The following is a 24,867-nucleotide window of genomic DNA, read 5'->3' as shown; positions in this document are numbered from 1 at the left end:
AGATTAAAAGACTAATACAAAAGATCAATGCAATAAAATTTATTCTTTGAAAAGATAAACAATATGGAACAACCAACACTTAGCCAAACTAATCAAAAGAGAGAGAAGATACACATTAATAATTCTAGAAATGGAAAAGGGGATATTATAAGATACCAGTGAAATCCATAGGATCATTAGGGAATATTTCAAAACTTATAGTCCAATAAATCAGAAAATTGACAAGAATTGGATAAATTTCTAGACATATATGATCTATCAAAATTGAATCAAGAGGATATAAATATGCTAAGCAGATATCTAATAAGCAATGAGGTTGAAACAGAAATGAAGTTTCCAACGAAAGACAGGTCCGGGCTAGACAAATTCACTGCTGAACTCCACCAGACCTTTAAAGAGGAGCTAACACAATGCTACACACACTACTCCATAATGTACAAGGGAAGGAATGCTACCAAACCTGTCCTCTCAAGTCAGTATTTTTATGGTACTGGATAAGGATTGGACACAAAAAGGATACAACATGAAAAAGAAAATTATAGATCAATTTTCTTAATTAACACAGACACAGCATTCTTTAAAAACACTTGCAAGCTGAACTCAACAGCTTCTTTAAAAGATTTTGTTCCATGACCAAATTGGTTTCATTCCAGGGATGTAAGAATGATTCAATATACAAATCAATAAATATAATATAATATATAAACAGAATCAAGGACAAAAATCACATGATCATCTCAATAGATGTAAGAAAAGTTCATGCTAAAAAATCATTGCTGAATATAAAATTAACATCAGTTTATGATAAAAGTGGTGAAGAAATGAAGGATACAAGGAAGATACTTCATCATCATAAAGGCTATAAATGACAAACTTATAGCCAAAATTGTACTAATAGAGAAAACCTAAAACCATGTCCTCTAAAATCAGGAATAGGAGAAGGCTGTCAGCTCTCTTCACATTTTTTTTTGTGTGTGTGTGTGTTTGCATCAAGTTTTATATATATATATATATTTTTATTATCAAACTGAATTACAGAGAGGTTACACTTTCATACATTAGGCATTGGATACATTTCTTGTACTGTTACCTCATCCCTCATTCCTCCCTCCCCCCTCCCTCCCCCTCCCTCTTTCCCTTTCCCCTCCCCCCCACGAGTTGTTCAGTTGTTCAGTTCATTTTCATCAAACAGTTCGTAATTTTTTTTTTTATTATTTTGTTTTTGTTGTCAGTTCTGGGGCATGGACTCAGGGCCTGAGCACTGTCCCTGGCTTCTTTTTGCTCAAGGCTAGCACTCTATCTCTTGAGCCACAGCGCCACTTCCGGCTTTTTTCTATATATGTGGTGCTGAGGAATCGAACCCAGGGCTTCATGTATACGAGGTGAGCACTTTACCACTAGGCCATATTCCCAGCCCCTTCACTTTTATTTAATATAGTACTTGAAGTCTTAGCCAGAGCAACAAGACAAGAAAAAGAAGTGAAAGAGGTACAAATAGGAAAGAAAGAAGTCAAATTATTCCTATTTGCTAATGGTATGATGCTATATTTAAAAGACTCTAAAAATCCACCAACAAACTCTTGTATCTGATAAGCACTTTCAGCAAAGTAGCCATATACAAAATCAACACACAAAAATCAGTAACTTTCACTACATATTAACAGGTAACATGCTGAGAAAGAAATCAGGAATACAAACCCGATCACAAAAGCCTCAAGAAAGACCAAGAAACACACCTAACTAAAGAGATCAAAGATCTAGGAGTGTGGCTTAGTGGTTGAGTACTTGCCTAGCATGCATGAGGCCCTGGGTTCAATTGGTACCACATAAACAAAAATAAATAAAACTAATTAAAAAATGTAGACTTAACTACACACCAATTTTTTTTAATGAAGAAAGAAATTTAGGAAGATGGAAACGTCTGTGTTCTTGCTTTGGCAGAATAAATATCGTAACAATGGATATATTACTAAGAGTAATCTACATATTCACTGTAATCCACATCAGTATCTCAATGATATTCTTTTTTTGGGGGGGGGGGCAGTCCTGGGGCTTGGACTCAGGGCCTGAGCACTGTCCCTGGCTTCTTTTTGCTCAAGGCTAGCACTCTGCCACTTGAGCCACAGCGCCACTCCTGGCCATTTTCTGTATATGTGGTGCTAGGGAATCGAACCCAGGGCCTCATGTATATGAGGCAGGCACTCTTGCCACTAGGCCATATCCCCAGCCCTCAATGATATTCTTAAGAGGAACAGAAAAAATTCCTAAAACTCCTATGGAAACACGGAGGACCCAAATACTTAAAATAGGACCGAGCATATGAAGAATATTAGAGGATTAAGATACCTGAGTTCAATTATACAGAGACATAGTAATAAAACCAGTGTGGTGTTGGCACAGAAACAGACACATGGACAAATGAGATGGAACAGAAATCCAGAAATAGAATAGAACCCAGAAATAAGCTCATATAGTTAGAGCCACTTACATTTTTCAAATATTTCAGACATAGGTCCCAAAATGGAACAAAAGTTCCAAACATTGGTTGGTGAAAAGTACAGTCTCTTCAGCAAATGATGTTGAGAAAGCAAGATATCCACACTGAAACTAGACCCTTTCTCTCTCTGTACAAATATTAATCCAAAATGGTTCAGATACTTTACATTTTTAAGACTTAAGGTTTTTTGTTTTCCTCCCTGATAAACTCCCACCCCTTCCCCTGACAAGTTTTGATGAAATCTGAGATTGGGTTCTGCCATGGAGATGTGGCAATTGTGGGCTCAGTATAGTCTGATGGGTCTATGCGCTCTTCACTGTCCCCGATCTTCTCTTCTGTGCACTAGTCCCCATTCCCTCTCTCACATTCTTTTTTTTTTTTCCAAATTTTTATTATCAAACTGATGTACAGAGAGGTTACAGTTTCATATGTTAGGCATTGGATACATTTCTTGTACTGTTTGTTACCTTGTCCCTCATACCCCCCACCCTCACATTCTTATCCCTCAAAGTTATCTTCTTTTTCAGAGTTCCCCCTAATCACAGTTAATATTTACTGAGCACTAATTATGGGCACTTAAAACATAGCACCCCTTATATTCATCAAAACCTGTAACACCTATAGTATTATCATCCTCACTTTTTGATAAAGAAATTAGGTCATGAAACTGTTCATTAATTTCTTGAAGATCATCCATGCAGTACAGACTCAAACACAGCCATTGGTTTAGAGCTTAAACTTGAATCACTATGGTAATTGTTCTATACTGCATGTGTGCTACTTAAAACTATTTTATTATTTTATACCTGCCATGCGTATTCAGCTGCGAGCTTCCTAGCTTGTGCATATGCTGGCACTTGGCCAAGAGTCTGGGCATACCAATAAATATTTGTTGGCTAAAAAGCAATATAGGTAGTGTGATGGGAGGAGCAAAGCAATAGAATCCAAAGTTAGTTATTTGGCCACTTACCAAACAGGTAATTAAAAAAAAAGTTCAGTTGATTTAGAAGCACAGTAGTTTTTCATCTGAGTTAAATTCTTGTGAAGTTTACTGCTGCTATATGGGAAATATGTTGTACAAAGGTTGGTTATGGGCTTGGGAATGTGGCTTAGTGGTAGTGTGCTTGCCTAGCATTCATGAAACCCTGGGTTTGATTCCTCAGTATCACATAAACAGAAAAAGCTAGAAGTGGTGCTGTGGCTCAAGTGGTAGAGCACTAGCCTTGAGCACAGACAGGCTCAGGGAAAGTGCCCAGGCCCTGAGTTCAAGTCCCAGGACAGGCAAAAAAAAAAGTTGGTTATGGTGGTTTCTTATACCGGACACCGAGTAGTGTAAGAAAGCATGGTCCTTTTCAATTCCAGAACAGAAAAGACATACAGTTTGTAACCAGAAAACTGTAATTCTGTGTCTGCACTGACTAGGCCTCCCAGACAGACCTGGAATTCTAAATTGGCCTTGAGAACCTTTGGCTTCCCGGAGTTCTCACAGGGAAGTCAGACGAAGTCCCATCTCTGCTATCTCATTGCCCCATTTTCATGTAGTTTTATAATATTCACCCCATCAGCTTCCCTATGAGACATTATTCTTATCATTCTAATTTTACAGATGAGAAAATGGACATTTAAAGTGGTTACGTGTCTTACTCATACCATAGCAAAGTTAGGGAATCAACCTGAGTTAAATTCATGCAACTTTTATGTTTTATTACAGCGAATTCATAGAATTTATGGTTGGATCTATTACTATTTTTATTTATTTTTTCTTTATTTTTGCAGGGAAGGAGTCTGGGCCCAGAGAGAATGGCATCTTTGTGAGCTCTGTTTGGGGTGAGGGGTTCAATGTGCCCATGTGGAGCTGGGCTGAACCTGGGAATGAAGTAGCCCTGGGGAAAGTCCTGGAACAGATGAGAGAATTGGAAATGCTCCGTCCCCACACATTCATGCATGAAGCCACCTAGTGCCATGGAGAGCTGCGAGGTACAAATGGAAGTCTTTGCTGAGCTCAGAGCTGAGGGAGTCCTCTCTTCTGCAGCCACTGCCTCCTGTCATTGCCTAAGTCATTGCCTCCTGTCCCACAGGTCACGGGGAGGAACGTGACTGGTCCTGTTTGAAAGGGGTTAGGAAAAGAAGGAAGGTAAAGGAAGTTTATAAAAACTTGATTTGGACTTAAGAAATAAGGCGAGTTCCTTTTTTTCCCTTGAACTTTAAAAAAAAATTGTTACTGTAAAGGTGATATACAGAAGGGTTATAGTTATATAAGTCAGGTAATGAGGACATTTCTTTTTAGACAATGTCACCCCTTCCCTTACTAAGGCTAATTCTTTAAAACATTTAATTATCAATGTCCACAGATATTTAGATACTTATGTTTGGCACCATTATGGAATAGTTATTGAACAGATGTTTCATGAAAACAGAGAAGAGAGTCATGCCTCTGTGAGCTAGAATGAGCACGGGGGAATGAGTGATGCCTTTATTAACAGACTGGCTGTCCAATTAGAATCCATGGTGACTTGCAGTCCACATGGTCTTACTTTCAGGGAACTTGTCAAGACTTTCTAACAGATATAGGGAGAGAAATGTGAGCTGGATACAACTCTCATTTAGGTACTGGGCTACAAATGTGAAGATAAGCAACCATGTTTTTCTTTCCCCCTTAAGTAGCTCGCAGTTTTGTAAATTTTAATGTAAATTAATTTAAAAAGGTTAAAAATCCAGTACATAGGAGGGTTAAGGAAGAGTCAACTGAATTGTTATTTCTAGTGTGATGCTCCTCATCTAAAAGATAAATCTAATGGTATGGAGACACAGAGGAATGACAATCAAATTTTTAGGTAACAAAAATCAAGGAGTGGTACATATACACATTGTAATTCTATGCCTCTATCAGAAAGAATGACATTGCCTATTTATAAGGAAATGGAAGGACTTGGAAAAAATCATATTAGTGAAGTTCCAGACCCAAAGAAGCATAGACTATGTTTTCCCTTATTGGGAATAATTAGTACACATCTAGGACAGACCTAGCAGAAGATCAATAGTTATGCCGATAGCTCAATAGTTATGCCATTATGAACACAAGATGATGCTAAGTGAAATGAACTTCATGTTATGGAAACAAGTGTATATCATTTTTGTTTCAACATGCCATGTGAAACCGTGCCCCCCCCTTTTTTGTATTTCTTTCCCGTGGTTTTACCCCTGATATCACTATAACTGATTTTCCCTGGATATTGTATATATGTATATTGGAACTAGGGAAGAGAAAGGGAATACCAAAATCAGAGAGACAAAGGACAAAAAGACAAACCAATGCAACAGCAATACTTACAAAACTACATGGTGTAAACCAACTGTACAACTCATGGGGGGGGGAGAGGGAAATGGGGGGAGAGGAGGTGGGGGAAAATGAGGGAGGAGGTAACAAGTTGGATGAGAAATGTACTCACTGCCTAACATATGAAGCTGTAACCCCTCTGTACTTCACTTTGACAATAAAGAAAAAAAATCCAGGAGGGATAATAAAATGTTGGATATTAAACTAAAAAAAGTTTAGACAGGCCAGAACCAAATCCATATTGAATATGAACTCAAGTTTAATGTAATTAGGTATGTGTATTTTTAACAACTTCTGACTTGGTTAAAAAGAAGTTAGAAAGTTTTAAGTCAACCACAGACTAAATATATGCCAGAAGCATAATGTGTTTTCCGGAAATACAAATGTAACTCAGAAATGTACTAATAGGTGTAGTGTCTGGAACAATGGGATTTATACCACCACAATTGGCTGTTCTGGCCCAGGCTTTACTGGAAAGAAATGTGAGTGGTTTTGTGTCTTAAAATGATTAATTTTAAGAAGAGGTATTCATAAATTTTCTTTTCCTTCAATAAAGTTTGTCTTTCATTTTTAGTGGATACATGGTAGAAAATGAATTGAAAAATTTTAGAATCAGAAAGTAGAAAGCACTTTAAATAATGATCAAAACCTAAAACTCAGGAACTGAATCACTCCTATATTTAGATTTTTATTTTCCTATTTGTTATTTTATTCCATATATACCATGATATTCTTGAGTTACTTCCATAACACAATATCCTCTTTGTTTCTTCAGCTCTCCCAAAATTATTCATATTTTCTTCACCTGCCCATCATCCTGCTTTGAGGATTGAATTTAGGGCGTCATGCTCTCCCTCAAATTGTTTGTTTACAACTGGTGCTCTACCATATGATTCATGCCCCTAGTTTAGCAATTTTGGTATAGTCTTGGGGGCCTTTCTACCTGAGCAAAATTTGAGATCATTAGCTGAAGAAAGAAAGAGTGATCCAAGAGCACAATGGTAGATCTACAGAATAGAATAACAAGGTGCAAAGAAATGAAGACTGATCTAAATGTCATAGCATATCAGTTTCCAAACTTTAGGTACCCATCATTATTTAAAGCTTTGGTCATTTTCACCTCTATCCTCAGACCTCAGCTTTCTGAGTAGCTAGTATTATAGGCATGAACTACTACTGCCAGGCTTGTACATATGCTTCAAATGTAATTATCAGCCATTTCTCTTCATTTTCTTTTTGAGGGCTTGTCTATGCCTGCCTGTGGCTCACAAATTCTTATTTCTTTGATAAATTTCCAATCTGTAGTTGCATCTTGGGCCTTTCCTTGTAATTCCATTGTTGTGTTCTAACTATTTAGGGAGAAGGGGAATAGACTAAGAGAATTAAATTTTGTTTAGCAGTATTTTACCTATACTATCTCATTTAACTCTCTATCCCACAGTAACTCTGTTTAATTTGGTTGTTAGCATTTTTCAGATGTAGACCTTGAGGCCAATAGTGAGTCAGACCTATAATCTCAGCTACTAAAAGGTGGAGATTGGGATAATCTTGGTTCGAGATCAGTATGTGCAGAAAGGTTCAAGAGTCTGTTTCAATCAATAGACCACAAGTGTGTCTGTAGTCTCAGTTATATGCGAGGCCATAGGCAGGAGGATCATAGTCTGAGGCTGGCCCCAGCAAAAATGCAAGATCTTATTTTAAAAAGTAATGAAACCACAAAAGGATTAGGGGGATTGGTCAGGCTGCACAGCACATACAAAACAAGCACACGATCCCTTGAGTTCAAATTCCAGTACTACAAACAACCACGTTAAAAAAGATCAAACTTTTTATAGAATAAGAGGTTAGTCATTTGTACCTTGCTTTTGCACCAGGGCTCTTCAAGGCAAAACATAATCAATCATTTATCTTTTCCAATTTGTATTCTGCATTTGGCATTTATTTATTTACTCAGTTCATTCTTTTACACATAGACATCACATGCCAATTATATTAACAGATCTATTCTAGGGGCGTAGTGTAAGGAAATGAATAAGGGGCAACTCCTCTTTTAGAAGCTAAATAGTCTAGTAGAGTCTGAAAATGAACATGGTAATACTGATGATAAAGGCTCTGATCTGTGGAATTACTGGTTTGCCAAAAATATTCAGGTAGGAAGAACTATTTGGGGGCTCTTGACTGAAGACTAGGCCCTTTGTAAAGGGTCATGCATGTCTATTATTCCTTTTTTTTTCTTTTGCTGATACTGAGGATTTAACCCCGTGCCTTTTATATGCTAGGCAAGTAATCTACCAGTAAGCTATATCTTCTGCCCTTATTCTCTTTCATGTTTACCTGTCTTTTATGCATTCAGTAGGCCCATATATGAATGAAAGCATTGAATGGGACTGTGGCTATGATTAAAAAATAATCCAGCCAGGCACTGGTGGCTCACGCCTGTAATCCTAGCTCTTCAGGAGGCTGAGATCTGAAGATGGAGGTTCAAAGACAGCCCAGGCAGAAAAGTCCCTGTGAGACTCTTATTTCAAATTAACTACTCAAAAATCAGAGGGAGAGGTGTGGCTCAAAGTAGTAGAGCAGTATATCCTTGAGCAAAAATGTTCAGGGACAGCACTCAGGTCCCCAGTTCAAGTCCCATGACCAAAAAAAACAAAATCCATATTTAATTCATATGTAAAATTTCAATACATCAAACATAGTTGATCATTTTTTACATGCAACACTCATCAGTATAGAATATAAAGGAAGAAATCAGGTACAGTGAAAATTAATTAATTATGCATTACAGTTCATGGGGTCTGCACCCAGGCCTTCCAATTCCCAATGTTCACCTTTGTAGTTCTCAACATTTGTGAATATGCTGAAGACAGAACAAGAACAGACTCACAGCTCATCACTGGGTGAGAGGAAAATTCCACAAAAGTATATCTGCTATAGAGATGCTAATGGCCTACTAGGATATCAGCACACTAGCAATTTCTTACCTCTTAGACATTAATGGGTGCAGTTAGTTATCCACCTCAGTCTGACCCTGGGAAAGCCTATCATGGGTTCTTCTGACCTACATAAAAAGATAAAATAAAAATTAAACAAACAAACAAACCTCTTTGCTACCAGAATGGAAAAGGCTGTGTATTTCCCATTGAATTCATAGAGGGCAAGCAGTTCTAATAGTTTTAGAATGTGAACTTTCATAAAAGGCACCTTATCTCTCTGGCTTTCTCATATGTCTTCATCTGTTTTATTGACTCTCTTTGATGGAATATACCAGCGGGCACTGCAAAGTGCTTTTTAATACTTTAGTAAACAGTTGAGAGAGAAACCTCATTACAGATAAAGTGAGAAGTGAAGTTGGACAGCCCATTTATCTTACTCAAGATGAAATAAGGGCTATTGTTCAATTAGGCCAAAATGTGATCTCTCATGTTTCCTTCCTAATGTCTTGTTTGGGGGCAGAGGTAGGAGGTGGGGGAAGTGAATGGCAGGATGAGTAAGCTTCTGAAATAGTGCCCAAGAATGAACAACAGAATGTGACCAGGCTGGGGAGGAGAATGAGGCAGCTGCTACTATACAAGTTGCTTTGAATTCATTTTTGTCTTCAGGAAGCAGGGGCAAAGATAGCTACGCATATATGGGAGCGAGCCAGCTCAAATCCTTCCTCAGCCTGGCTTGAAACTTTCATTAGTATGCCTCAGGAAAAGGGAGGAGGGGAAATTGGCAATGGATTATAGATGGGGCTTAAGAAAGAAGAGTTGAGCGTCTGCCTGATCAAAACATGAAATGTATAAAGACTGTGCATCTGTTCTCATTCTATCTGCTCTCATTCTTTAGCCATTAACTGTAGTAAATTTCTTTGGTTGATTTTTTTTCTTTATTATTATTTTTTTCCAGTCCTGGGACTTGGACTCAGGGCCTAAGCACTGTCCTTGACTTCTTTTTCCTCAAGACCAGCACTCTACCACTTGAGCCACAGCACCACTTCTGGCCATTTTCTACATATGTGGTGCTGGGGAATGGAACCCAGGGCTTCATGTATACGAGGCATGCACTCTTGCCACTACGCCATATTCCCAGCCCCCTTTGGTTGATTTTTAATGGGGATGGAGAGGGAGAGGATGGTATTGAAGGAAGAAAGAAATCCAGCTGTCTTGCTGCCCAAAGTTAGCACCTGGCTCCTTCTTAGTCTGCTGTGCTGGTAAGAGAGTGCCCCACCCCCAATCCTGCTTGGATGTGCATACTTATTCTTTAAAAAACAAAAAGGAGAAAATTCAATTTCTGGTCTTATACACTTAATCTGATGATTTGGTAGAAGGCTTTTGCTAGGAGAGACTCCCCCATCCCCATGGTTTGAATCAGATCTCATGTACTGAGATATCTGATACACACACATACACACACACACACACACACACATTCTAACAACAACATCTCTATCATCTATCTATTATCTATCTATCTATCTATCTATCTATCTATCTATCTATCTATCTATCATCTATCATCTATCATCTATCATCATCTGTATTTTAACAACAAGCAGCCAGAGGGAAAGACCAAGTTCTGACTATCCATTTGATGCTCTAGAGATTATAAATACAAACATTCCCTTCTTTCCTTAGGTGCTAATTTTGTTTTGTATATGGTACCTGCAATCATAATTGTTTTACTAATTGTACTATGGCTCATGTATTGTTAAAAATTATTTAGATACAAAACAGGAATAGTTTACTTACCTTTTCTTAAATCTTTCTAGTCTAATCTTAGACAAAACTCAGGTTTTGTCAATAGTGTTTTGTTTATCTTTTTCATTTTTTGTTTTAAGATAGTTCTATATAGTTGTGTGGGCCCGCCTGTCCTTAAACTGTCCTTGTCCAGCCTCAGCCTCTAAAATGCTGGAATTACAATGAGTATGCTAGTACATTTAGCCCCAATGGTGTTTTGCTTTAATACTCTCATTATATTAGTAAAATAACAAGTTTCACTTTCTTCAATCTTCTTCCCTGTTAAAGGATAACCAGGAGCTAAGGGAGAGGCAAAAAACTCTCATGACCTGGCCCAATGGGCAATAAACTTCAACTGTCACTACTTGAAAATCAAAGTGTACCTTCTTGTCCCAGAAGAACTGCCTCTCTTATGCTCCCAGGAAAGATACAGAGCACTCACAGTACTTTATTTTTCATGTATAGCAGAGTGGATTGGATTTATAGGAGAGTAAATAAATAACCTCTTGATAAGAAGGATGCTATCATGAAGCAACACAAAGAAGCAACTGAGAGGTGCCCCAGCCACTTGGACAAATTTGAAATAAGAATTGAACTCAGATGCTTGTTTGGGGTAGATAGAGTTGAGCAAGAACCAGAGGTAGAGCCAAGGGGCCAATGTTGCTTCAACATATTAGGACATTTTAGTCCTTCTCTAAAACCTCTGGCAACGTGCATCACTGGGGAAGAGGAGATTTGCTCAGCAGTCCACATAACTAATGGGTGACCATAGCTAGTTCTCACCTATAATCTGTTAACACCTTGAGGCCAAAATATTATCTTTTTCATTTATTTATTACCCAGTGTAATAAATGTGACTGAACTTAAACTCAATGAAGAGCTTGACACACCCAGCCTCTGTAGTCTACAGCAAATACAGCATGTCTTACTTTTCCATTAAGTCCAGTAGGAAACCTTTATCAAACAACCGTAGAAATAACCCTGGAACACAAAGCATATTTTATGACAAATATTCTCTTATCTCCATAGCTTTTCCATGGCTTTGAATGACTTAACTAAGACTGTCTCATTCCCAAACCAGTCTCTGTTCATCAAATTACCCTCACGTTACCAATCAGGTTTCCTTTCTACCGGGAAGAAGATGCCCAGGCAAGGAATGTTTGTTGCTGAGAGCAAGAAAGGGAAAGCTAAGATAAATTTTTATAGACTCGTCATTCAAGAAGTTTAGAATTCCATTAAGAAAAGCAAAATAAAATAACCCACAATTAACAGGCAAGGCAAAATTGAAAGGAATTGAGTTTGACCTTGATGAGTCTCCCCAAGCTAAAACAGGGATCAGAAAGCTGCAAGCTCTGATGCTCCAATGCAGCCAAGACCAAGGGCAGAGTTAGACTTCAGCTTTCCACAGGGGCTTCAGGATGCCGCCTTTAGCCCCCAACTCCTGCCCACCCCTTGGGTATCAACAAATAACTTTTTGTGAATCCCTTGGACGAATTTTAAAGGAATGAATTTCTAGATCTTCAATCCAACTATATCCTTTCCTAATGTTGATTTGCCAATTCTGTAGTTGTCTGTTTCCCCACTTCTTGAAAATCCTGTTCTTTAAAAGATAGACTTCAGAGAGGCACCAGTGGCTTATACCTTTAATCCTAGCTACTTCAGAGGCTAAAACGGGAGAGTTATAGTTTAAAGGTAACCTGGGAAGGAAAGTTCATGAGATTCTTATCTCTCAATAAACACCAAAAAGCCAGAAATAGAGCTTTGGCTCACGTGGTAGAGCACTAGCTTTGAGCAACAAAGCTCAGGGACAGTGCTCAGGCCTGAAGTCCAAGCTCTAAGATTGGCACAAACACACACACACACACACACACACACACACACACACACACACAAAAGATTTCACACCCACCCTAGAGATTTTTGTTGTGGAATTGACCCCAGGGTGCCAAACAAAAGAATTATTCCAGGATGCATCCTCTTGAGGAATAGATGCCAGCAGGAATAAAGGAGGACATTCTTGATGTTATCCAAAAGATGGTTGGTAAATCTGTGAGTCCATCTATTCATCCATCCACTTTTGAATTAGAATTTAAAAGTGAGATCACTGAAACAGCTATGGACATTGATCTGATTACTTGAATTAAAAATCTAAGTATACATCTTTTTATAGAAAGGAAAACTGGCTGATCTGATAGTCTTAGAATGAGAATCAGGGTTGCCAAGTTAGATGGCAGATATTGACTACAAATAGAATCATTTAAGCATACTTATTGCTCCAAGATCTTGACACGACATATATTCAGAGCCTGCATGTTGGGAATTAGACTTATAATTAATATTACTGGATGTCAGTTGAACGTTCTGTAAGTTGTACATAGATTCTTTAAAAAAAATTAAGAATACATACAAAAAACCTTTAAAGTTAACTGCTCTAGGGACTGAAAAGGGGCTGGGGTAGGCAGTAGCAATCTAAGGAAGCATCTTAAAGGGATAGGACTGAGCTTTGTGTTACAAGACCATAGGATGATTTAAAAAAGAAAAGGCAGGAAAAGGCTATCTGGTCATTTCTTCAATGTCAGTAGTATGTGTAAAGACTTTAAAATTATATCAAATGTGTCTGATGAAGTTAGGGCAGCATCATCTCATGTTGAGCCAATGGAATGGCAAAGACAGTAACTTTGATCACCAGCCTCAGTCTAAAAAGAGTTAAAAGCTTACTTGTTGGCAAGTAAAGAGAGGGCAGATTGGAGAGGTAAATGGACAACAAAGTGTGTGTGTGTGTGTGTGTGTGGGTGTGTGCGCGCGCGTGCGCGTGCGCGCTATTTGGCGGAAGCCAGCTGAGGACACCAGAAAGAACTATAATATTTAATGCCAAGGGTCTTCAACATTGCATCTATACCTTTAAAGTCTGCTAGCTATGAAACTGTCCATGTTAGACATTGCTATAGCACATCCCTAGCCCCTACCTATCCTTTGCTTCTCAGCTAAGAGACTCCTGATGCTCTTTTAAGATATCTACCTCCCCTCAAAAATCTAGGGGACTGCACCTGCCATTCCTAGGGTGGACCTTGCAGGTCTAAGAACTAGTAGGTAGGTAGGCTAATTATGGTCATTCCATCTCCTCTTCTAGTGATTGGTTTAAAAATGACCAGAGCAAGTGGAAATGGAAGTATCTTTATAGAATGAGACTGCTGAAGTGAATGAATTTCTTCATACTAAATATAATTTTAAGGGAAGGGAGGAGTTCTCTTTAGGACAATGGCCATATATTAGGTAAAAGCAGAGTTGTGTTTTTTTTTTTTTAATGCTAAGTCAGTGAGGTCAGTAAGGCTCTTAATTTACTTTTCATGCTTTGCTTAGACAAGATAATGCACTTAGAACTGTTTGGCTGATCTCAAATGCTTGGCTGCCTCTCAAAGAGCTTTTGATTTGGAGAAGGGATAGGACAGGCGTTCCCAGCCAGGCTTATCAGTACCAGACAGTATTTAGACTACAGCCTCAATTGTCAATGTGCCCTTTTGTGAAGCCTTTAAAGGCCGGATTTGCTTACAGAGCCATTAACTGTGGGGTCCCACAAGTCACCTTCCAGGGATGGCTGAGTATCCCTCCTTAAGTACACACCAGTCAGCAGGCAGAAGCTTTCTTAACCATTTCCAACCCAAGGCATGTTGAATAGGTGCAGAAAGAATTATACCAGCTGTGTGGGTAGGATTGTCTGAAGAGCAGATGTAGAGGAATGGGATTTTTCTATTCATTCAGTCTTTTGCAATATGGCTTTTTTTATTTCCTGTTTTGTCCTGGTTCCAGGGCTTGAACTCAGGGCCTGGGCACTGTCTCTGAACTTTTTTCCCCCCTCAAGGCTAGCACTCTACCACTTGAGCTACAGCTCTACTTCTGGTTTTTAGGTGGTTTATTGGAGATATGAGTCTCATGGGCTTTCCTTTCCAGGCTGGCTTCAAACCACAATCCTCAGGTCTCAGTCACCTAACTAGCTAGATTTGGAGCACCTGCTATTGCCATTCTTTTTTTTTTTTTTTTTTTTGGCCAGTCCTGGGCCTTGGACTCAGGGCCTGAGCACTGTCCCTGGCTTCTTCCCGCTCAAGGCTAGCACTCTGCCACTTGAGCCACAGCGCTGCTTCTGGCCGTTTTCTGTATATGTGGTGCTGGGGAATCGAACCTAGGGCCTCGTGTATCTGAGGCAGGCACTCTTGCCACTAGGCTATATCCCCAGCCCCGCTATTGCCATTCTTGATACCATTCAAACAGTGAGTGACAAGGTAGTAGGACTTAGTTCTCTCATCGACCTCCAGTTCATTTATTCAACATACTTACTGACTGCTTTCTAGGTGCTAGTTATTCTTATAAGGACTGGTTATACAGTAGTGACAAAATGAAACCTCTAGCTTCACAGAGCTTACATCCAGTGTAGAATTTAGATTCAGGATAAATACGAAGTATATATACGTATATTATTAGTATTATTATTCCTGGATACTGAAGAAAAGATGAAGTCTACCTAGTAGAACTGGAGGCTATTTATCATGGTCTGGGAAAGCGCAGCCACATGGAAATGGATCTGGGATCTAGCTACTTAATACTCCTTCCCCCAATAAGGAGGACTAAAATGGATGGCTCTCCTCAATTCTGAACTCAGTTCCTTCATGAAATCCCAGTTTATTTATTTGATGTATTTTAGAGGACCTCCTATATATTAGGAGCTCGTACAAACTAGTTATACAGTATTGAACAAAGGAAGCCATTGCGTTTTTTTTTTTTTTTGGCCAGTCCTGGGCCTTGGACTCAGGGCCTGAGCACTGTCCCTGGCTTCTTCCCGCTCAAGGCTAGCACTCTGCCACTTGAGCCACAGCGCCGCTTCTGGCCGTTTTCTGTATATGTGGTGCTGGGGAATCGAACCTAGGGCCTCGTGTATCCGAGGCAGGCACTCTTGCCACTAGGCTATATCCCCAGCCCCAAGCCCTTGCGTTTTTGAGCTCACATTCTAGAATAGAAAAAATATGATAGGAATTATGAGGATCACTTGAACCTTCAACACATGTTTCTTTGTCCATGGGGCTAGCATCAGAATTCACTTTTAAAAATATATAGTCTGAGCTGGGCACTGGTGACTCACACCTGTAATCCTAGCTACTCAAGAGACTGAGATGCATTCTCAGTTCACAGCCAACTCCAGGCAGGAAAGTCTATGAGACTCTTATCTCCAAAAACCAAGAGAAGCTGGATATGAAGCTATGGATTACAGCTAGCTTTGAACAGCAACAACAACAACAAAATAGCTCAGGGACAGTGCCCAGACTCTGGCTTCAAAGCCCCAGGACCAGCACTATATACAGGTAGTCAGTTGTCACCTAGGATAGGACTTAGAATTTGCTGACAAAGACAAAACTGGAGGTCTTACCCCACTGGAAAGGTGGACACTCACCTTCGTGGTGTGATCTGGAAACTCTGAAGGGATATTTTGGCTCATAGATTCTTTTCCTGATAGCTTTCCTGAGGTGCTCAAATGCCACTTCCACTTGCTTATTAGGCTTTAGGCATAAGTTTCTGAAACTTGTATTCACAGCACATTTATTGTCTTAACAGATTTTTCTTGGCTCTCTTAAGCCAAAAGAAATATCTAACAGTTGTGTTTATTAAGTAACTAAGTCCAACTCACTTAATAGTAGTAATCTGGGCACAATCTGACAGATGTCTCTGCATTCCCCTTGAACATTACAAAATATCCCACAGTGTCCCTGTGAGTTCACTATGGAATGCTTAGCATATGTTTGTCATTGTGAACTAAGTGCACAGAAAGGGCTATTATGATATAAATGGTCCTGAACAGGGATAACTCATTATCAACCCTGAATGCCAGATGCATCCATCTGGTCCACCAGAGAGTGGGCTGAGCCTAAAGAGATGGGAAAATGGAAGATTAAATTTTCAGGGAAGAAAATGAGGTAAAGGGCAGATTATCAAATGCTGTAGGAGGCAGAAAGACCCATGCAGATGAAAGGTTTCTTTCCAGGAGGAGAAAGAGAAAGACACAGAGCCCTCAGAGCCACAAGAAGGTATGAAAAGGAACACAGAGCCACAGGAAAAGATAGGGATGTAAGGCTGGGATGTAGCTCAGTGGCAAAGCACTTGCCTAGCTAAGGGCAACATCGTGGGTTCGATCCCCAGTACCAAAAAAGAAAAGACACACACACAAAAAGATAGAGATGTAGTGGAAACAAGTTATCTATATCCTGGAGGACCTACAGTCGGCTAGGTACTCAAACTCAATGGTGCTCTCCCCTACTGCATGAGGCTACATGAAGGCTTTGTTCACCCTCTTTAGTTGAACTAGCATCTCCAGTGTTCTTTACCTCATCGGTCTCTACTCCTATGTGTTCTTGAACTTACCATGATGGCATCTCTCTCACCTTGTTCCTATCAACAGTCATTTGACAGGCTTCACTCTGAACCAGTTTTTAGGTGCTATGGATGAGTGAAGAACAACCCCTGCTTTTATAAGCTAAGGGTCCCAACACCTACTAGGAAGACCATTGGATCCTTCCTGTCACTTTCCTCCTTGGCTGGGGGATGCTTGGGGTTCATCATCAGGCTTTAAGGTACTAAAGGACTCTTCTCAAGCTATGTTCCTCATTTGATTGTATTTATACCCTAAAAATTCTTTTGGTCCTTACCCTTGACTTAGAGAAACAGAATGGGAATTAGAAGATGCTAAAGACAAAAAAAATAATGATTATAGGATGTACCTAATGTTCATATACCTCCAAGCCAGATTTATAAGATGTTTACATGTGTCTAAGAGAAAAATGCTGACAAATATAGTTATATTATCAAATTAAAGTTATATCTTATTTGTAAATGATAAAATATGAGAGATAAAGTATATAAGATAAATAATAGCAACATTGAGGATGCATCTATGATGGTTTCACTCAATTAATGTTAACTCACTTTGCTCCTATCTTCTATAGTAGCCTCTAAAAGCCAACTGCTAGTATGATTTTCACTATCTCACCCACCCATAAGAGTAACTTTCTCTCTCTCTCTTTTTTTTTTTTAGCTTTCTCTAAAAGCTGGGAAACTTAGAGTAAGAGTTAATTTCAGGAAGCAGATATGAAGGAACAAGAAGGAAAAAGTTAACGAAGTGTCCATTATGGGGTCATTACCTTAGGCAAGAAAGACTAAAGTCTGTAGGGACCATTGAAGTCTAAAGGATGATTTCCAGCATTGTCTATTCATGGGATAAAAGGTTTGTTCATTTGCCCAATGATTTTTTATTCTCCTTGGATTGAGAGGTGTCCTATCTATCTCTTCCTGGTTGAACCTGGAACGGTGCAGGGTGGGGGTGGGGGCTCAATGAGTTGCTGCAGGCTTGCAGAAAGTTCTGAGATAGAAGACAAAGTCATGATGCACTCACTATACACAAGGTGAAATGGCGAAGAGATGACAGAGGGAGAAGACCCTGTGCCACACCCATGTGTCTTTTGTGCTTAGACTAGTTATTGAGACATTTATCGATTACTTGACCAAACCTAAACTTGTTCGGAGATGCCATATGAAGTGGTCCTGAGATGGTAAGAAGAGGTGCCTGGCCTGCCCTTGGCAACACCTGACTACATGGTACAGCCTGCACCAGAAATGCCAAACTGAGCCTCCCAACTTCCTGGTCCACAGAAACTTTGAGAAATCATAAAGTAGTAGCTTTTTTCCCCCCTTCTTCTGATCCTAGGACTTGAACTCAGGGCTTAGGCTCTGTCCCTGAGCCTCTTGGTGCTCATGGCTAGTACTTTACTACTTGAGCCACAGCACCACTTCCGGTTTTTCTGAGTAGATAAGAGTCTGGAGACAAGAGTCTAATGGGGACTTTTCTGGCTGGCTTCGAACCACGATTCTCAGATCTCAGATCCCTGAATAGCTAGGATTACAGGCATGAGCCACTAGTGCCCTGCTGGAAGTTGTTCTTTTAAACCAGTAAAATTTGGTAGCATTTGTCATGCAAATAAATGCTAAGTATCCACTATGGCTCAGTCTCTCAGGTCCTTTCTAACCATAGACAGAAAATAATTACATAGCTCTAGCCTACATCTGGATTCAAAGGTACTTGGGAGAAAAAGAATATGCTATCTTTGTAGTCTCTAGGAAGAGAAGTTGGTATATTTCATTCTAGAAATCTGATGGAAGAGATAAACATACAACATAGAAACAAACTACGAGGTTGGGAAGGTGTCTTAGTGGTAGAGTGCTTGCCTAGCATGCATGAATCCCTGGGTTCCATTCCTTAGTACCACATAAACAGAAAAAGCTGGAAGTGGTGCTGTGGTTCAAGTGAAAGTGCACTAGCTTTGAGCACAGCAAGGCTCAGGGACAGAGCCCAGGCTCCAAGGTCAAGCCCCAGGATTGGCAAAAATTAAAAATAAGAAGAAACAAACTGTGGTCTAATGAAGGAAAATAACCTAGTACTTTAAAGAAGAATTAATATAGGGACAGGCATCATTTAGATGGGAGGAGAGTCAGGGCAGGGGCTCTGAGAACCTGATATTTACGTACAGATTGGAAGAAAGAGAAAGGTCAAAGAAACAACAGTTGTGGAGGCTCTGAGGCCAGAAAGAACTTGCTAAGTGTAATGTATATACTAAATGTGTTTGTCTAGCTTCCTCCAAGCCACAGGTGTGATCTGTTTGTCTCTGGCCCCATTTGAATGAATGCTCTTCTCACAGGCTCACCTCATGGTACTGGGAGACACCCAAAAGGTGAGTCTAACTGTACACATATATTGTAAGCCTTTGCTTATCAGGCCTGTTACTATGGTTTGGATATGGTCCATGTGCTAAAAGCTTGGTCCTCAATGTAATGGTGGTGAAAGGTTGTGGCAACTTTAAGAGTTGCAGTCTGTTGCAGGTATTGAGCCAGTTTTGCCAGCACCATTTGTTAAAGAGGCTATCTTTCTTCCATCCTATTTTTTTTTTAGCTCCTTTATCAAAGTTTAAGTACGCATAGTTCTGTGGGTTCATTTCTGGGTCTTCAATTCTGTTCCATTGGTCTTCAGGCCTGTTCTGGTGCCAATATCAAGCTGTTTTTATTGCTGTAGCTTTATAATACAGCTTGAAGTTTAGTATTGTAATTCCTCCAGCACTGTTCTTTCTGCTTATGATTGTTTTTGCTATTCGTGGTCTTTTATTGTTCCATATGAATTTCTGGATTGCTTCCTCTATTTCATTAAAAAATGATGTTGGGGTATTAATGGGTATTACATTGAATTTGTAGATAGCCTTTGGTAATATTGCCATTTTGACTATACTAATGGATCAAAGACCTCGAAATCAAAACAGATACTCTGAAAACACTAAAAGAAGGAGTAGGAGAAACACTTGGTCTCTGTGGCACAGGACGAAACTTCCTGAACAAAGACCCAGAAATGCTACAAATCAAGGAAAGGATGGACAAATGGGACCATATCAAACTGCAGAGCTTCTGCAGGGCAAAGGACATAGCACACAAGATAAACAGAAAGCTCACAGATTGGGAAAAAATCTTTACTGCCATACAGTGGACAAAGGCCTCATATCTAAAATATATGCAGAACTAAAAAAAATAAATTCACCTCTCTGTACATCAGTTTGATAATAAAAATTTGAAAAAAAATTAAAAAATTAAATTCCTCTAAAACAAAACCACAAAGAACCAATAGCCCCCTCATCAAGTGGGCTAAAGACTTACAAAGAGACTTCTCTGATGAGGAAATGAGAATGGCCAAGAAACATATAAAAAAGTGCTCTACATCACTGGCCATAAAAGGAATGCATATCAAAACAACATTGAGATTCCACCTTACCTTAGTAAGAATGTCCATTATCAAGAAAACAAACAATAATAAATGTTGGAGGGGATGTGGCCAAAAGGGAACCCTACTTCATTGTTGGTGGGAATGTAAACTGGTTCAGCCACTCTGGCAAGTGGTATGGAGATTCCTCAGAAGGCTAAACATAGAGCTCCCCTATGACCCAGCAGCCCCACTTTTGGGCATCTACCCAAAAGACCACAAACAAGAACACACTAAAGCCAACAACACAACAATGTTCATCGCAGCACAATTTGTCATAGTGAGAATCTGGAACCAGCCCAGATGCCCACCAGTAGACAAATGGATCAGAAAAATGTGGTACATATACACAATGGAATTTTATGCCTCTATCAGAAAGAATGACATTGCCCCATTTGTAAGGAAATGGAAGAACTTGGAAAAAATTATACTAAGTGAAGTGAGCCAGACCCAAAGAAACATGGACTCTTTGGTCTCCCTCATAGGGAATAATTAGCATAGGTTTAGGCTAGTCACAGCAGAGGATCACAAGAGCCTAATAGCTATGCCCTTATGAACGCATAAGATGATGCTAAGTGAGATGAACTCCATGTTATGGAAACAACTGTTATATCACTGTTGTAATTACTTTCAACATGCCATGTGAAACCGTAGCTTCTATTGTTGATGATCCTCTTGTATCCCCTTCCTGTGGTTGTACCCGCACTATCACTGTATCTCATCTGAGTACACTGGATTCTGTATATACTGGTATTAGAACTAGGGAAGTGAAAGGGAATATCAAAATCGAGAGACAAAGGATAAAAAGACAAACGACTCCAAAAGCAATATTTGCAAAACCATTTGGTGTAAACCAACTGAACAACTCATGGGGGGAGAGGGCAAGGGGGAGTGAGGAGGGAGGAATGAGGGAGGAGGTAACAAACAGTACAAGAAATGTACCCAAGGCCTAATGTATGAAACTGTAACCTCTCTGTACATCACTTTGACAATAAATAAGAAAAAAAGTTGCAGTGAAGTAAGAGATGGTTAGGTAATGACTGTGCTGGCTAATGTTGGTAAGGAAGAATGGGTTAGGTTTTTCAGGAGTGGTAGAGCTCTGGCCTAGCAAGTACAAGGATATGAATGCAAACCCCAGTACTGCCAAAATGCTATCTTTTTTTCTTTCTTTTTTTAAAGAGTGAGCCTGACCTTGCCTGGTTTCTTGCCTTTTCTTTCATTGTGTAATGGTAGCTCCCCTGAGCCTCTCATCAAAAAACTGACATTGAGAAGTAGAGTTGTGGCTCAAGTAATAGAGTGCCAGACTTGAGCGAGACACCTAAACAAGAGGGCAAGGCTCTGAGTTCAAGCTTCACTGTCGGAACAACAACAATGAAATCCCCCTGATGTTGGTGCTGTGCTTTGGGACCTCCAGAAATGTGAGTTTGTTTGTTTGAATAAAGTACCTAGTTTGGGGTACAGTATTCTGTTACACAAATGGATTGACTCCTGCTACCCATCTTCAACAAGCAGAACAGAGGCAGGCACTGCTCCGTGCAGATGAGGAAAAAGGGTACATATACTCACTGTGGGGGGATAATCATCTGCATCTGTTGAATGCACTAATTGTCATTTGTTACCCCAGCTTTATTTATGCTATTGCCTTTGTAGTTCCATGAACCCCACTAGCCATTCCCTTGGTCTTTCCATCTGGGTTGTACTTCCTTGCCCATCCCCTCTAACCATTCACATTAGCTCATGCCAATGCCTTGTTCCATTCTTCATCTCACCTATCCCATTCCATCGCACCTGACTGCCAATGCTGGATGTATCCAGCTATGACAAGAAAATCTGAACAAAATGGAGGATGCTGGTAAAAACAGTTTTGTGGAGATAAAATAAAATCATCTAGGCAGATTAAAATGCTGAAGAAGAATTGAGTTGGAACAGGATAATAAAGCTCACTGATGGGAATGCCATGAAAATTAGCTAGTCAGTATTCATGGTTTGAATAAGAAAGAAAAATTGTTATTGGTTTACGTATAATACCTTTGTGTGTATTTCAAAGCCTCTTCAACTAATATATGACAGGAGATGGTGAATTCAAGTGTTACATTTAAGCCCATCCATTTTGGCTTTATTCTTTTTGTGTGTTGTTGTTTTTTTTTGCCAACCAAAGAATAACAAAGATCAGCAGTGGCAAAGATAGCAACACTTCTCTTGGCAGAAGAGAGAGAGAGAGCTGGCTCTGGACCTAGACATTTAAAAGAAGTTTAGATCATAAAACACCATAGCATTCATAAAGTATGGTTCATTAGCTTTTTGATGAGAAACTTTAAGGGGCATCTGTTTCCCTGCCTCTGTTCTTGCTCTACCCCCATTCCCATTAGAGACAATTGTAGAATAAATTATGGCCTGTTCTCAAGCCTGATTAATCAGGGTCTGTTTGAGTTGGTTGTCTTTTTCCTCCTGCCAACTGCATTCCTCCATTTTGCAGCTTCTAGGTCCTAACATTGGAAAGTTCAAAAGCAGAAACAAAAGGAAAAACTCGAGCCCATTCATTGTGCTCATTCCTCAGCTTAGGCTTGGGAGAATGGCTCTGCCACTGTGGTTCTGTACTATCTCAGAATTTAGGGACAAAATTTCCTTCTCCACAGGCTTGCCATAGCACTGGCAACTGAAAAGAGTTTTCCAGTGGGTTTTGGTTCTGTTCAGATGTGGATGTGGTAGGATGGTAATGGTCAGAGTCACAAAATGGACATGTGCAGGACACAATGCTAGATCTGAGATCATATCACTTCTGCCCTACAAGCATTTTAGAGGTGAATCTCCAAGGGCTTTATTTAAGTAGAAGTTAAGAAAGTTTCCCAAGGTCACACTTCAGAGCAGTCTACTTGTTCCTCAACACAAACAGCTGGTCCACCAACTCTTCCTTTTCACTGATGTCATCCTCTTTCAGAGGAACAGAAGTTTGTGTGTCCAATCGCACTCTTTCTTCCCCACCTTGGTGAAGGGATTCTCCAGGGCTTCGATCCAACCCCCTTTCCACCTGCTTGCTTCAGAGCTGCCCACATAGCAGAGCCATGAATTTGGCCCTGGGTACTGGTCCTGATGCTTAGAGAGGAGCTATAGAGCCATGGAGATAGAGCACAGTCATTCATACACTGGATTTGAACAAAACTGCCTGGGCTCTGCTTCAGCTTCTATACTTACCACCTCTGGGACACTGGGAATTACATAACTTCTCTCAGCCTCAATCTCTTGAGCCTCACAATGTGTCCACTGCATATTGCTGCTCTGTAGGCCAAAAGAGATCATTCATGTGGAGCACTATCAAACATTTGGAAAATTCTCATTAAATACAATCTATTATTATTTACTACTATGTGCTTGTCATTGCTATGGGATGAAAGGAGTGTGAAAGAGCTTCGATTAATTTCACAGTCTTCAGCAACTCTATTCTGAGTTTGACCATACTATCAATCGTCCAGCATAATGCAGATAAAAGAGATTTTGGTGCACTGACCAGTCACCTTGCCACCATCTGTAGAGCACAAATGTGCTTTGGGTTAGGAGATATTGACTCCTAAGAGTCAAAAGACTTAGGACAAGTTACTGAGATGAACGAAGTATATTGGAAAGAATAGGAAAGGTTCTCATTTCCTGTAGTAAAGATGAGTCTAGGAAGGTCCCCGCTTACCCTTCACAGGTACCAGAAGTGTGGGCTTCCTTAAAGGAACCACAGGAAAGGAAATCCATTTCCTGGAAGAACACTCATGAGGCAGCAGCCATCAGATTGTGCTTCAGTTTTTCTTGTGGCTGCACTGCAAAGGCTGAACTCTACCTCAGTTACAGAAGGATTTGTCTCTGCTCCTAGCCATATTTGGTCCTGACCAGGCTAAATGACATAATAGATGTTGGGGAGCCCTCTGTAGAAATTGAGAGTAAATATTTTGGCATAAAGGAGCCCTGGATCAAATATCAGGCTCCTCTGCTACCAGGCTATATGATTTAAGAGTGAAAATCACAGATGAGAGTAGCACCTGCCTCATAAGTTGTGAAAACAAGGTAAGTATAAATGACTGTTTTAGCACAGGGTCTGGTGTTCAGTAAGTACTTAAATCATTGCAATTTTTTTTTATCTCACTTATTCCCCAAAGTTGCAAGGTTTTAATTGAAGAGGACTTCAGGAAAGAGGAACCTGGAAAAAGGAGCAGAGTGGGTAGGCAAAGAATTCCTACCTAGTCACCCTACTCATCACTATAGTTCCTGTGATTAAATAAAACAAGTGACTAAAATGGAAGATCTCTCAACCATTGGTATATATATATTTATTTTCCTTCCCTCCTTCCTTCCTTCCTCCCTCCCTCCCTCCCTCTTTTCCTCCCTCCCTCCCTCCCTCCCTCCCTCCCTCCCTCCCTCCCTTCTTTCCTTCCTTCCTTCCTTCCTTCCTTCCTTCCTTCCTTCCTTCCTTCCTTCCTTCCTTCCTTCCTTCCTT

The 24,867-nt window shown here is 39.9% G+C and overlaps 1 long non-coding RNA gene across 1 annotated transcript; it reads right to left on the bottom strand.

Moving 5' to 3' along the window:
* Nucleotides 1–3,750: 3,750 nt before the first annotated feature.
* Nucleotides 3,751–24,636, bottom strand: LOC125355367. Its single transcript, XR_007211650.1, has 5 exons — nucleotides 23,583–24,636; nucleotides 10,003–10,077; nucleotides 8,819–8,895; nucleotides 3,935–4,600; nucleotides 3,751–3,900 (listed from the first exon to the last, which is right to left on the bottom strand). It is a non-coding gene; the product is annotated as an uncharacterized LOC125355367 (long non-coding RNA).
* Between the last annotated feature and the right edge of the window lie 231 nt (nucleotides 24,637–24,867).

The sequence above is a fragment of the Perognathus longimembris genome, chromosome 7, assembly GCF_023159225.1.
Source record: "Perognathus longimembris pacificus isolate PPM17 chromosome 7, ASM2315922v1, whole genome shotgun sequence".
Lineage (NCBI taxonomy): Eukaryota > Metazoa > Chordata > Mammalia > Rodentia > Heteromyidae > Perognathus > Perognathus longimembris.
Note: the sequence above shows the minus strand (reverse complement) of the source record. Positions and strands in the feature narration are given on the sequence as shown.